Source organism: Anopheles gambiae, chromosome 3, assembly GCF_943734735.2.
Source record: "Anopheles gambiae chromosome 3, idAnoGambNW_F1_1, whole genome shotgun sequence".
NCBI classification, from domain to species: Eukaryota; Metazoa; Arthropoda; class Insecta; order Diptera; family Culicidae; genus Anopheles; species Anopheles gambiae.
In genome coordinates, this window is record NC_064602.1 from 10951389 (window position 1) to 10964981 (window position 13593).

Here is a 13593-nt window from a genome sequence, read left to right on the forward strand (position 1 = left end):
CGGCTTCAAGAATGGTAATGTAAATGCTGCAAATAGAGGTAAAATATCGAGCTTACTAAAATTTAGGAGTTAAGATGCGTAAAATCATACTCTAGATCGAGATTTTTATTGCTCGACTTCTGTGTAATGGTCAGAATGATAGAAGCAGATGAGGAAATGAAGAGGGAACGGACGGGCGATGGGCATGAAGCTGGGCGCGCAATGTTTACGTGGTGTTAGTGAAACAACATCGCGACCGAACGCGTCCACACTACCACTACCGTACGCGGGGATGGATTCCAGCTCTTTTTCAACGGTGTGTGCGCGTGTGTGTACGAGCTCGTTTGCTACGATTGTGTGAGTCACAAGCGCACAAGAGCGAGATGAAAAGAGATGGCGATTCTGTGCTCGTCGCTGCTGCTGCCATCGTCGTCGGCTGTCGTGTGTTGTACGCGTACCAGCCACGAAGGGCAGAGTTTAGTCCTTTGCAAACGGGTTTGACAGACGCATGCGAGAGAAAAACGTCGCGGAAACGAACAATCGCACAGCAGCCCCCGCCGAAATGGGCCGTTTTTGCTGTGTGTGGTGTGTTTTACCAGCATTGTAAAGTGTGGTAGCAGCAGCAACATTCCGGTGTAGAGCTGGTGGTTCTTTGAACGAAACGAAGGTGATTAGTGTGTTTTTCTACCTTTAACACAATCAAACGTTCAATGTACTTGCCCGTGACGACATGGTGGCGTTTGCAAACCACACAGAAAACAGGGACAAGATATGTTGTGTGTGTGTCCCTATGTGGGACTGACTAACGTGAAATGACAAAACAATCGGTGAGCAACGATAATGGAGTGCCTCCTCAAACTGCCACCACCATGATCGCCGCGCCTTCTTCTTATTTTTGTAAGATAGTAGTGTGGTGCCGTTGGTCGCGAAGGGGGATGACAGTTTTATGCTCTCTTTAAGGAGGGTGGGATGGTTGGTTGGTTGGTTTCTTCTGGAGGACTGAAAGCAATTTATTCTCGGTTTCTATTAACACAAGGTGGCGTATTTACGTGTTTGTGTGTGTGTGTGTGTGTGTGTGTTTCGGTCAAAATCTCATGGTGCTTTGACAACTAGTAAAGTTGTTTTTTTTTTTTTGTTGGTTCGTTCTACAATCAAGAAAAGAATAGTGTTCTGTTGTAAATGCCTGTGAAGGAGTGTGTTTGGAAAAGATTATTCTAGTGCTGGTTTTAATTTTTGGTAGTGTTGGTTTTGCTGAATGTTTCCCAAAAAAAGTCATTCTGCTCATCCAAGTCAAGTTTCTTAAAATTAATAAATCGTGGAAAAATTGGTTTGTCAAGTGTGGGAGAAATTTGCCCTGTCGATCGAAAAACGATGGTCATTTGTGAATTTTCCTTCAGGTAATTGTGTGTGTGTGTATGTATGTGCGTGAGATGAGGATTACACTCTTTTTTCGCCAAGTGCTCGTACTTTTGACGCTGCTGCCGACGACGATATGGTTGGATGTGGTGGGGAACGGCAAGCAAGCAAGCAGAGCATACACGGTTGTAGTCGTGTAATCACACCTTCGTTGAAAGCAAAGGCTAAATTAGTTCATTTACGTGTGTAGAGTGTAGACCGTAGCGACAGCGGCCCTGTGTGGATTGTTCTCTCTACATGCTCTTCTCGTGTGTGTTGTATTCTAGTTAGAGTCTGTATTGATGGTATGCCATTTAAAATCAACTTGATGTGCTATTTTTTTCCCCAATATCGAAATGTGTAGTATTGGTGTTGCGTGTTATCGAGGGTAGCAAATCTAGAGCGTAGAACGCAAGTCAATACCCATGATTGCTGCTGTGTATGGAATTGGTTTTGATTTGATGTGTGGAATTAATGCAACTGACTCGACTTCTTGCTTCTTTTATTATCGACGCAAATGTGTGACAGTTTGTGAAGTGTTTATGTGTGTGTGTGCGCAATAAAACTTTCCAAGTCAGTGTGTAAAGGAGGGGCGATCTTCCATTCTCAATCGCCCTATTACACGAGCAAAACCTTCGAAATGAATTGATGAATAGTTTTTTTTTTCTTTCTGCCTTGCCACACCGGATTCCCATGCAATAGTAGTGGTGGTGTGTTTTGCTCCCATCTGAATTGCATACACATTTGTAGGGTCGGCGTGTGCGCGCGTTGTATGTGTGCGTTAAAGTGCGTTTTCTTTCGATGTTGCTGATGATGATGACGATATTTGGACGGATCTTCGGGTGAATTGTCTCAATTTCGACGTCTAAAATCTTGCTCTTAAAAACCGTTTCAAAGACGTGGCGCGAAAAATGGTGTATCGCTTCAAGGATAAATGGTATGTTTTGCATGTGGTGTACATCACAATTCTAATTAAGATCAAAAATACATAGGCTGTAAGGCACTTTTAGTCAATTATCTTTGTTTTTTAGATGAGCCACATGAGTTAAAGAACTATGAAGTAGAATTTAAGCATTCCCCATATGAGCAATATCATCGGTCATTATCTGGTGGTGCGTCATGTTGCTATGTGCATATCGTATGACGCCTAAAAGCAATTCTTCCCCGCATTGCTTTTGGAATCAATTTTTCAATGCACTTTGAACGATGGGAGGAGAGGGGTAGCAGCAATGATAAGGGTGGAAGAGTCATTCGCTGATTTTGCAAATGGAGATTGTGCATTTAATTTGGCACCTGGCAGAGAAATTGAAAAAAAAAAAAAAAAACGGTTGCAGACGTGTGTTTTCTCTTTTGGCGCACATCCACAATCGAAAAACGGAATCTGTGCCGCTCTCGTTTGCAACATTTTTGGTTTGTGTCATACACATTTTTTGACGTTTGATGCAAAATTGTACATGAGATCCACAAGTAGACGCCACATCAATCTCCCCTGTCGCCGGTGAGAGAGCGAGTGAGCGAGAGAGACAGAGTGTTACCCGACAACACACAAAGATTGTCTTTCTACTTTCGTGTAAACGCAATCAATTTTTGGGGGTGAAATCATTCGACAATTCAATATGGAGAAGACACCCACATCACACAAGTACCTAGACACGGCGGTTGGAACCGGAATGTTGCAAAGAGCGGCGCGTGGAACTTGGACTTATTCATACATAAGGGAGAGCGAGAGAGAAAGCGTGAGAGTATGATCAGATTGAAGTGAAAAAAGTATGTATTTCACCCGTGTGTGTTGTTGTTGGGGGCCTTTTAGTCCAATCGTTGGCGAAAAATCGATTTGCTGTGTGTGGCAACTGTGTTGTTGTGTAGCTGCTGCTTAGACTACTCCAATGGTTTGTGTCTGGTTCAGTGGTGGCAAAGGGGGGAGAGAAAGCAGCAAAATATAGAGCCGCCCAAACTCATGTGTGTGTGTATGACGCAGTTTTTCAGCTCCGAAAGGACGTCTAATGTGTAATTAGAACGATGAGTCAGAGAAGAGCTTCCACTAATGGAAAACTATCCTTCACCTCGGGATGCGTTGTGAGCGTGTGTGTGCAAAAATGTAAAGCATGCCTCTGAAATGTCATACACATTTTGTAGAATTTGTCCTTTCCTGTCCGTCTGCAAATGAGTATAAGAATTCGCGTTCCGGTGGTGCGCGCATTCGATGTGTGGTTGTATCAGTGTTGGCTGTAGTATGTGTGGGTTGAAAGAGATAATTGGATGAATCGATAGTCTCGTCGGGTACATTCGCTGTGGAGATAAGCATTCGTATTTAGTCGGTATGTGCTGGTATGTGCTTCTCTAAACGAAGTAATGTTGTAGAACGATAGGATCAAAGCAGTGATGTGCTCTTTGGAGCGCACCCACGACTCCGATCTGACTGCGGATATTGTTAGTCCGATTCCAACTACGGCAAAATCGGAACCAATAATTCTGCCCGTAGCTAGAATTGGAGTCGTTCGGAGCCGCCCGGTGCTTTGAACGCCAACTCCGGACGACTCCGGACGACTCCGGACGACTCCGGACGGCTCTGGACGACTTCGGACGACTACGGACGACTACGGACGACTACGGACGACTACGGACGACTACGGACGACTACGGACGACTCCGGATGACTCCGGACGACTTTGGACGACTCTGGACGACTCTGGACGACTCTGACTCTGGACGTCTCTGACGACTCTGACTCCGAACGACTTTGAGCTCTGGACGACTTTGAACTCTGGACGACTCTGGATGACTCTGGACGACTCTAGCCGACACTGGACGACTCTGGACGACTCTGGACGACTCTGGACGACTCTGGACGACTCTGGACGACTCTGGACGACTCTGGACGACTCTGGACGACTCTGGACGACTCTGACTCTGGACGACTCTGACTCTGGACGTCTCTGACGACTCTGACTCCGAACGACTTTAAACTCTGGACGACTCTGGATGACTCTGAACGACTCTGGACGACTCTAGCCGACTCTGGACGACTCTGGACGACTCTGGATAATGCTAGGTCTTCCAGAGTCGGTTCCAAAATTATCAGAGTATGATCGGAGGTTATTCCAAATTTTTCCCAACTTCACGCAACACTAGTTCAAAGTTCAACTGGGTAAGCAAATGTGCTGTTATTTGTACAAACATGAGTAAGGTTTATTGTAGCGACAACATGACTCAATCCGGCTTCAATATTTGTTTAAGATAGATGCTATATTTGACAGACCTATGCTCCATGGACGATTTGTATAGAACGGTGATTAAAGTAGAACTTTGAAGCTCAAACAAACACAACGTTCTTTTGTAATCTTATGACTCAGAACGTTTGATATAGTTCTCAACTGTTATTGCTAATAGTTTGTTAGTCTTGTGTGTCACGTCTTGTGTGTTGAATTTTAATGCGCCGTCTCTCTTGGGTCACGTGCGCCATTCCGTGTCATGAGGAATGTTCGAAATATATCGTCCAACTTTGATCATAGGCTCTTGCGTAAACAATGAATTGGTTTCATATTTGCATTTGCACACGTACACACATTCACGGGGGAGCGTGTAAGTAAGCACACAAGCTCTGATAGCGGAGAGTACAGTGTGTATCCACAAATAGATTTTATTTGGCATCTAAACCATGAAATAGATGAAATGAAATAGATTGTGCTGTTGAGAAGTAGTTCTAATGTTTTTTAAATCAGAATTTAAAGTACATTGTTAAAACGGAATGTTTTGTGATGTGTGTCTCATTTGGTTGATGATGGATGTCCCCTTTGTGTGCAACCTTTGCTTGTTAGACCAGCACTGTTCGTTCTGTCACACTGAATGATGATGGTATTGGTGCAGTAGGGCAGGGTAGACACGAGATAAGACGTCGATGTAATAATACCTCCCTAAACACCCCGCTCACAAACTAATAAACGACCCTCGACACATTCATTCGCTGGTTCGCTGTTCGCGAATTTGTGAGATTGTGGCTACAGGCGCAGCAGTATGGCGGTATATATGCTTTTACTGCTCAGCGCTTCCGTAGGTATGCTTCTTTGCATTTTTTTCTGCACAATCCTAACACACACACACTCTCATGGAAGCGGAATCCCCTTTACGAGCGGGGGCCAGTTTTTGAGTTTGAGGGAGCACCAGAAAAGCGTAGGAAATTGGTCCGACTGTGGTCATAACTGCCTGCTGCTGCTGTACTGTGTTTACGACTACATCTGACCTGCCCGCATCGGAAGGAAAGGGAAGGGGTATTGCTAACCTAGCGGTGAGAAATTGCGGATTGGTTTGCTCTAGTGTGTTTTCATTTCTTTTCTTTTTTACCTCCCAACCCCCTTGAGGCACACACTGCGCTTAGTTAGAGGTGTGTGGTGAGTGGTGAATTGTATCTTCTTCCTCTCTATTTGACAAAGCGGCCATTTTGTTTTGTGTTTGCTTGCACAAAACGTCTCACAAGCCGGCGCTTCGATTCGATCGCCTCAATCACTCTTTCCCCACCCTGACTCTCGCATGATGTGATGATATGTGTTTATTATGACGTGCATATCTCTCCCTCCTCTGCCGGTCTTCGGACTTTGCTTACAACCGAAGCGTAAGGCCAGCTAAAACCGGATGGAAAAAGGTTGTTCAATATGCTTCGGTCCGAGAATTCCTTTGCTGCTGCCTGTTGTTGTGTGTCCACCCGTCTGGATCGATACACATCTTTCGTATCACAACAGCACTACTCTCGCCGTGTGTCCTCTTTTCTTTGTGCACTATTTCTTTAATTGATTGTCCCTGTGATGATGGGGGACTATGTGTGTGTTGGTGTGTACGTAAGGAAATTAAATATCTGTTCGCAAAAGGCACCATACAATCATCTCCTCTCTTTCTTTCTTTATCATTATATCGGTCGTTTCCATTTTCATTCTTGCGCTTTGATTTGATGCTTTCAAATCGATAACCATTGAGGGAGGGTGGACGGAATGGGACTGGGACCACCACCACCACCATCATCAAACCCGCTGCCGTGCGCACACACGTCCTAATGAGAACTAAATGGTGATTACGAAACCAATTGCTTCTCCTCTTCCTATCTTTCCCCCCCTGTTAGGGTCGTCGTCCGCGCCCCGTCCGTGGGTTGTGACACACCGCGCGCGTAGTTTTATTGTCGTGTTCGCGTCATTTTGCACCACCATTTGAATGCTTGCGTTTTTTTTCATGCCGTTGTGACAAATGGAGGAGAGAGAGCCTCTGACCGTGTATTAGTGTGGTCTTTTTCGAGATAAATGATTTACGCCTTTCTTCTCTCGCAACTTTTGCGGGTGCTCGAGTGTTGTGTGCTCGTGTTGCTCTAGTTGGTCGACCAGCAATAAAACCTCAAATAGTCGGCAATGGCAGAAAAAGATGGCCAGGAGGAAGAGGACGATGAATTGTTTTTTATTCGACTTTCGACTTTTTTTTTTACTCGACAGTCGTCTTAACTTTAAACTGCAGCTTGATGAGGTTCTACTAAAAGCTAATCGAACTCTTGGGTTTATTTTACGTTTTACCTCTATTTTTAGAGATCAAAGCTTCTTAAGAAACCTTTATTGTGCTCTGGTAAGGCCTCTTCTTGAATATGCTAGCATCATCTGGAATCCTCCTACTATTGATGGCTGTTCGAGAATTGAAAGCATTCAGCGCCTTTTTACCAGGGTTGCTTTTCGTCGTTTGTTCGGTGCTGCCTCACTACCTCCCTATGAAACGCGATTGCAGTTACTCAATCTTCACTCTTTAAGCTTCCGCCGCCAAGTGTCTCAGGCATGTTTTATTGGTGGCTTATTACTTTCTGATACTGATGCTCCTGATTTACTCTCGTCCATCTCGTTGTATGTTCCCTATCGTTCCCTTCGTCCTCGTGATCCTCTGTCAATTGAAACACGTCATACTCTCTATACTTTCAATGATCCTATTCTATCCTGTTTCAGGTTGTTTAACCACTTTTACTATCTCTTTGATTTCGACTCCTCTCTCAACTCTTTCCGTAACCGTATTTTTTCTTCTAATTCTCTTTAATTATTCTTCTAAGTTTCATTAAGTTTTGATAGTCTCTACGCTCTACCTTTGTTTTTTTTCTTTAATTTTTTTGCTAGGTCTAGACTAGTTTAGTTAGGCTTAGTTTTTCATGAATTATTTTGTTTATTTGTTAGGGTTTATTTAGTTTTAAGTCTGCCTTATTTAGCCTTGATGGCGGATATTGTATTAATAAATGAAATGAAATGAAATGAAATGAAATGAAATTTCTTAGCTTGGTCAAATTGTTGCCGGAAAGTTGAACAAACTTATGTTGCAAATTGGATCTTTTGCTTGAAATCAAACAATTGAATCCATAGACATGGAAATTTTGTTAGAACTATTACATACAACTTATAATTTTATTATAACGTTACAGAATTCAATATAATTATGTACATTGGATTGCTAAGAAAGATAAAAGTATTGATTCAAGTTTTTTTTTTAATATATTTATTTGCAAATTCAAAAATCAAAGAAGATGGTCGTTGTTCCCTGGTTGATGGCTTGGGGGGCACTCATTAAAGGCCCAAAGAGAAGGAAATGGTACTTTCCGCCTTGAGCGTCTATTTGTTACGACAGCTTCAAAGCTCATTTCCTCTCCATTTTAACGATTTCAACCCCTAACCAACCAGCCTGGGTTTCATGCTGATGGCGATGATGATGGTCCCTTACCTCTCCGAAATGGCCCATCACACCAACCAAAGACTAAGTGCGTTTGTGTGTATGTGTTTGGTGTTTATTGCGCGTGCTTACTACAATCCAATTTGACGAATGACAAAATGACCTCAAATGACAAACTGTAATTGTGTATGTGTAGTGTAACCATCTTTTTCAACTTTTTCACACGAACTCTCTTCAGACCCATAACTTATGTTGTTTAATGTGTTAAATATAATAGGTTCCTGCCTTTTTTGTTGTTGTAGATACTAACTAATCATTCTTCAAATATCTTTGTCTGCCTCTTACCCCGCACGTGGTGGGAGTTTAGGATGGAAGTTTGGTCGTGTTGAAGGAAAAATGTAGCACGAAATAGCAGAAATATTCTACTGTCACACTACACCGCTCCCTCTGTCGACTGTTGTTAGACGAAAAAGGTGATCGACCTGCAGTGACCTTGACCTCTCTTCGTGCGAGAGCGTTTTATGTGTGTGTGTGTGTTTGTCGAAGGGAAAGGACGAGACGAAAGAGAAGATACGGGAGCTATACCATGGTCTGAATGAAAAGATCCCAAATATAGAAGATCTTTTGGTGCGGCCAGACAACAGTCCTTAAATCTATTTCTAAAGTAACATGACTTAAAATTGTAGATTACTGTTATTGCACAAGAGAACTATCCCTGAGCCTCCCCTTGGAGTAGAGTCTCCCAAATCGAGCGTCTCTCTATTCCCCTGTCCAGGCTACAGGTTCAACGCGTTTCTTCTTCCAGCCCAAACAATCACAATTCCTGAGGAACACGCTGCTACCCTCCAGTCCATGACGACGACAATGACGGACGCGAACGGCGGGTGGAAAGGTTTGCAATTCACTCCCGTTTCTCGCCCTCTTCCGACACGGGTGAGGGCTCACCATCGGACCGGGAATTCCGTCAGAGTTCCCAATGCCATCGTGTTCCTTGTTCGTCCATAGAGATAGAGAGAGAAGGGAGAGACAGACAGAGAGCGACAGCCAATCATTTTCGGAAGGAGCTGTTGTGGGTGGTGTGTGGGACGTGACGGGGTAGTGAGCGCCAGACTGCGTGTTTTTCCTCACACAGAAGAAGTGTGTAGGGCCATCACCATCACCACCTATCCACCACCGTCGTGGCACCATCGGTTGATGTCGGCGTGTTGTCGACGTGTGTTGGTGTTGTTTCACAATGGTGATGGTGGAGAGTGGTGTAGTGACCGACGATCGCGGTCGTGTGCTGTGTGAAGTCACCACCACCGGGACACGCGGCACGAGAGCAACTCGACACAGGCGGTTCTACCACCAGTCGTCTCTTTGCCGTTATGGATCTCGTTTTTATCCTTTTTAGTCCAGAGATCAGGTGCTTTCACCGTTAGAGTGTGTGAGTTTAGTGAGGAGTAGAGCAGCTCAATTTTGGCCACTGACACTTGACGCACACCTGCGCCAGTAAAGGCACACAAATTGATGGTTTTTAGTGTGTTAGAATCGGTTTTTAAAGCTTGAAGATCATCATCCAAATCACAAACACACATTAAAATTGCTAATTGATACACTAAACGCAAAGGTAAATGTAATTTAAAGCAGATCACTAACATCAAAACACGCCACTCAAACTCTCACGGCTGACGTTCTGCTTCCCTGCGATCGTTCGTGAGCTCTACCGCCTTCGCCACCCAGCCGGCAAATGACGCACTCTCGGCGAGACGCCCTGTCGCTTGTGTCACCGTGGCTTCTCTTTGCTCCCCCTTCTCTTACTTCCGCCTCCCCACATATTATTACGTGATGTTCGTGTTTATTGAAAATGAATTTTCCTGCAGCGCCTTTGTGTGTCCTCCCTCTCTCTTTCTCTCTGCTGCACAGCGTGTGTTGTTTCTCCTCCTCCTCACAAACCAAATCAGCTGACGCGAAAGTACAAGAAGTGTGTGTGTTTGTGTGGGCGCGTAAGGCTGCTGTTTGGTTTTTGTGGTTTGTAGATTTAATATTTTTTGTTGGCTGCTGTGTGTGTGTTGATTTCTAACAGCAAACACAATCGGGAGGAGAACAACGTGGGGGGATGGTTACACTTTGCACAAAAAAGCATTGACAAAATATGCCAGCCAGGCAGTGTTAGAGTGGCGTGTCAGGCTGTGGTGTGGTGTGTGGGACCTGTTACTTCAGTGGTTTTCTACGTTTTTTTTCACACAAAAAAAGGCCCGGTCGCGGCGTGGCATGGCGCGCGCGGCACATCATCACGAGCCAGCGCCGGCGGCTTGCTCAGAAAGGTAACTGTACTGTGCGTGTGTGTGTGTGTGTTTTTGCTGGTAGAAGCAAAACAAAAACAAACCTTCACCCTCCTCACACACCACGCTCCGTTTGTGTATGTGTGTCTGCCGTCTGTGTGCTTGAGTGTGTTGAGCGGGTAGGGGAAAGAGGCGAGGCAAGGGAGATGTGTCGTCACTGTGTGGCGTCATATGAAGAGAGGGAGCTGCTTGGGGGGGGGCAGGGAACACAGGCAAGCGGCAAGGACGTTGAATGAGCAGCAGAGCCAGCAGTGAAGCCACCTCGCCCACCCTCCCTCCTCCACCCACAACACACACCACTCTGCCCTGCCCTGTTCTGGGTGGTGGTGGTGGTAGTGGTGAAGGTAGTAGCTTTTTGTATGTGCGTGACACGCTAAAGTGTGCCGCTAAAAAAAAAAGGGAAAATGCTCGTTAGGAACTGTTGCTGGTTTGTGGAGCACATGGGGGTGGAAAGCTTGAATGAGGAGAAGGCTGTGTAGAGTGGAAAGGGGGGGAAACAACCGACTGGCGCAAAACGTGATCGTCGGTTTCGAGGCAGTTGTGACACGATAGAGAGGTGGAAGAGCAGAAGAGCTTTGTCATCGTTTGTTGGCGGTTGGTGTGGCGTCACTGAAACACAACGAGTAATGACGTACCGGAAGAGGAGCGCACTCTGTTATGGTTGCGGATCATTGTTTGGAGCAATTTTGGCAGCAAAAAAAGAGTTATTTCGTTGTGGCTGTACTTACACCATAAAATGGTCACTAAAAGAGTGTGATTTAGAAGCTCTCTTACTCGCATTAAGCCTCGTAACGAGGGTTTTGTTTCGTGAAATCATCTGAAATAACGTTGTCTTTGAACAGTATGAGCTTCTCGCATCAAAGAAAACTGCAAAATAAGTACAATTATGTAAAAATAAGGGACATAATCTATGCATTCAAGTAAACCCCTCCTTAGTATGACTTATACAGGTAATTTTGGCTCAAGTATAATGTATCATTCGCTTCAAAAAGAGAATGCGCGTGAACCAAATGAACGCGTAAGAGACATCTCTTCAGCACGGGAATATATGTACGTGTGTAGATTAAACAGCTTGTAAAATGTGGAACAAATCCCCTTCTCAGCGTTTGTGGGTGTGTTTGTCTGGACAACTGTTTCAACAATTTATCACATACCATTATGCGGTACTGTTTGTTTCACCCGATAGATGTCATCATACGCCACGCAGGAGCTCGCACACAGAGATTGATTGTTGCGGCAGAAGAAAAATCCAATAATCTATACGCAACGTAAAGCACACTCACTGCATAGGAAAAGGTTTTGGGTTTTGGAGTCAAAGATATACAATCCCCCACACAAACACACCTACACATCCGGTGGGATGTAGAGTGTGTGTCTCATGTTTGCCATCTATATGAGTGCGGCCATCATTTGTGTGTTGGAACATGCGCAAGTTGTCGCGAGTCGCATTTTGGGCAAATGGGGCCAGTCTTCATTTGTGTGATGGCATTTGACACACACACACACGCACACTCTCTTGCTCTCAGCAATTGTACAGCACAAGCAGCCAGCAAAGCACAAAATGTACAGTACCGTCTTATGATGTGAATTGATGCTGTGTGTGTCGCCTTTGGGGTGCCTGTCGATTCGGTAGAAACACTACATCGAATTTCTTTTTGCTAACTACTGCACCCTTATCACCCCCTGGTCACATTCTCACCCCTTCGAGTAGAGCTGAGTTTGCATTAGAAGAAGAATGTCGTGTGTCGTCCACTCTGTGACGTAAATGAACATTGGAACCTTGCAAGATAATGCAAAGAACGCTGCAAATGAAGGGGGGTCGACGAGCATGTGTTTGCATTTATTACCATCGATAATTGGGAGTGTTAGCGCACATTTTCGTGTCTGCCGATGAGAGCGCATGAGTATTGGTGGTGTCCGCTTTTACATGCGTGTGTAGCATCTCTGGAGAGGGATGGGGGGCTGTGTGGGGATGTGGTTTTGATCGCCATTTTTGAACTTCGAATGCGGTTTCTCTTTTTTTACCGATTGGGAACGGACGATGAGACCACGACGACCAGCCGATAGCAGCAGCGCCGCGCAACCGATTGCTATGCGGATTGCTTCATTGCACACTTGTACGGAGGACGGGAGCCCCCGGATACACGAAACAACATTACGCCGTATTGCTGCAGTAGTGTACGTGTACCTTGTATATATACACACATTCCGTTCTCCGTACTGCTGCTGCAGTTAGCAATTGTTTCCAGTCATCGTCGTCGTTTTGGTTCGTTCGTCCCGCGTTGTGTTAGAAAATCAATTACCCTCAATTTCCCCACAATGGCGCAGAGATTTTCGTTTTGTATTCTAGTCGTTTGTTTTTAATGGAAATTTTGTTCCAGTTTTGTTTTGGACTACATTGTTAGTTTAAAGAACAAAACTAAAAGTTGTATTGGACAGATGCTTCCCCTTGAAACAGCACCAGAATGTCCCAGATAGTAAAAGCGTGTTTGCTACTCTTCACTTTTCGTAAAATACATTGTTGGTCTTAGTCCTATATAAACTTGTATTTAGTTGAAGGTATTAAACATTGAGGCCCTTTCCGTTTCAAGTTCGTTGGCTGAAATATCAGCCTGTCAGCTGTTTGCATTGTATAGCAGTTTTCGAGCAGCTATCTAAGTGGGTATAATATACGGGTGGGCTTATCCCAAGGTGTATGAATTTAAAAGACTGTTTTTTATCGCTTCTGCTTCTGAATAAAGATTTTAAGAGTGTTTTGTGTATTCGTCAAGCCTCCAGAAAGCTCGTTGGAGCAAAAGTTTTCACTCGTTCTGTCAAAAAGTGATGTTCAAAATTGGTTATGAAAAAATGCTATGAGACCACCTGGACTTCATACACTTTGATTCCAGATTCCACCACCTGATCTCTTTAATTCACCTTGGGATAAATGTAAACAACGCCGTGTTTTCGAGCAGGTACTCGAATCTAATTCTAGCTTTGTGGCTAGAATAATCTAGACTGAAAATTGCAGGCTAGTTTTTTTGTGTGGTTTTGTATGGAGTGTTTACATGATTTCAGCCTCCAACTGTCAAACTCCATACAAAAAACTGACTAGAATCGTAAAGGTCCCCATTATTTACGCCTTCTTTATTGGTGAAAATGTATTCTAATGTGTTATTTTTTCTGTCTCTTTTTCAGGTAATTATCACCTACAAATGTGGCTATTTCCATCATGCAGGCG

At 44.4% G+C, this 13593-nt stretch overlaps 1 protein-coding gene across 14 annotated transcripts in view; it reads left to right on the forward strand.

The window, feature by feature from the left end:
* The window catches only part of LOC1277495 (uncharacterized), a 65458-nt gene that overhangs the window by 8642 nt on the left and 43223 nt on the right, over window positions 1–13593 (forward strand). Inside the window, exons 1-2 of one of the 14 annotated variants that reach the window (XM_061656934.1) lie at window positions 412–646; window positions 1739–2311. The exons of 11 other annotated variants lie outside the window; for them this stretch is intronic. The gene's annotated coding sequence lies outside the window, so the exon portion shown is untranslated. Of the gene's footprint in view, window positions 1–411; window positions 1377–1738; window positions 2312–13593 lie in introns of those variants that run through there. 2 more of the 14 variants (XM_061656940.1, XM_061656933.1) reach the window with 2 other exon arrangements.